This window comes from Aplysia californica, unplaced genomic scaffold (genome assembly GCF_000002075.1).
Source record: "Aplysia californica isolate F4 #8 unplaced genomic scaffold, AplCal3.0 scaffold00159, whole genome shotgun sequence".
Lineage (NCBI taxonomy): Eukaryota > Metazoa > Mollusca > Gastropoda > Aplysiida > Aplysiidae > Aplysia > Aplysia californica.
This window is the reverse complement of record NW_004797429.1, coordinates 512311-513835: the sequence shown is the minus strand read 5'-3', so window position 1 is coordinate 513835 and position 1525 is coordinate 512311. Positions and strand designations below refer to the sequence as shown.

At 44.3% G+C, this 1525-nt stretch overlaps 1 long non-coding RNA gene across 1 annotated transcript in view; it reads right to left on the bottom strand.

Annotated features, from left to right (window-relative positions):
• Window positions 1-314: 314 nt before the first annotated feature.
• The window catches only part of LOC106011671, a 5710-nt gene continuing 4499 nt past the window's right edge, over window positions 315-1525 (bottom strand). Inside the window, exon 3 of the long non-coding RNA XR_001184798.2 lies at window positions 315-415. This is a non-coding gene — a long non-coding RNA (uncharacterized LOC106011671). The remainder of the gene's footprint in view (window positions 416-1525) is intronic.

Below are 1525 nucleotides of genomic sequence, written 5' to 3'. Positions count from 1 at the left end.
GGGGGAGGTCATAAACCTGACAGAATGCGACAGGCAAATTTCGTTGGACACACAATGCGAAAAGAAGCACAGCGGAATATTGTAACAACAGGCAAGTTTGATGGAAAGAGAGGCAGAGGCAGACAGAGGGAAAAGATACTGGACAAGTTGACAACATGGCTGGGAGCAGCAAGAACAACAGACATCATTTGCTGCAACGCAAGAAAGAGTGAAGTGGAGGTCCATGATCGCCCACGCCAGTCGGCAAGGTACCGGATGATGATGATGACATCTTCCACAGAACCGCTCCTACCTTTTTTCTTGATCTTGGCCTGTTTCTCTGCCTCGGACTCCGTGGCTTGGACGATCTCCGCTTCCGGGAGAGTGTTCTGGTCTCGGAGTTTGGTCAGGGCGGCGTTGTACTTGGGGATAATGCCTGGGGGAGGGGGGTGGGTGGGGAAAGAGAAAATAGGAAAATGTCGTCACCACGGTTTATTAAGCAGACTTGTTGGGCTCTCGTGTAGTGAGAGTATAATATTGTGGCGTCTATCCTAGTTATAGTAATGTCTCACGTCCCATGATGTACGGTAAACTTGTTTAGTGTACTGTTCGACATTCAATATCTGTGTATTTGAAACTAGCAATTTCCTTGATGTCAGCATGCGCAATAAAGTAGTCACAACGACAACAACAAAGTCTCGAGATCCGAACTTTCTTTCTCTGTCAGTGTCGAGTGAGTGAAGCCTTGCATATGATGCTGATACTAGATCTAGAAAGAAGAATCCAGTTCCTACAATATGTTTAGTGCCCAATTGGAGACATAACAAATACAACCAGTCCCGATTCCTGCTTTAATGGCAATCTATCCGACACATTCATCTGTATAAACAACCATTTCCCACTTCAAGGGAAATGGCGTCATCATTACTCTTTCAACGGTCTTGTCGAGCTCTCGTGTTGTAAGAGTATTATGTTCAATGCCCTGCTAGATACACTACAAATACAGTCAATCCTGCTCTAACGGCCACCTGTCCAAAACATTCATCTGTATAAACAACTATTTCCCACTTCTCGCCTTACTTTGTTTTTTAAATCATAATGACACTGTCCAAGACATCCACCTGCATAAGATGACCACTTTTCTCCTTAGCAATGGGTGGCCGTCTTAGGCAGTTTGGCTGTAGTCCTATTAGACTGTAGTCCCCAAGGAGGCAGTCTCAGGGATTAATTAGGTTTTAGTAATCATGATCCTCGATCCACACATTGGCACAAAACAAAGCTGGACAGAAGACTTGGACTAGTAAGTGCGGCCATCCCCAACACTAGAGAGCTGTAATGTATGAGTGTCTTTACACAGGCAGGGCAGTTATGGTCCTTTTGTTGGTTAGATTGTGGATCATTTGTGTCTTCGTTCCGATTTGGCGAAACGATTATTATAGTCAGGTCCCCTTCATTGCTTTTTTATTATTATAATTATTTATTTATTTTTTGGTTAGTGTTTAACGGCGCTCGCAACTGCATAAGGTCATATGAGCGCGCGGGACAT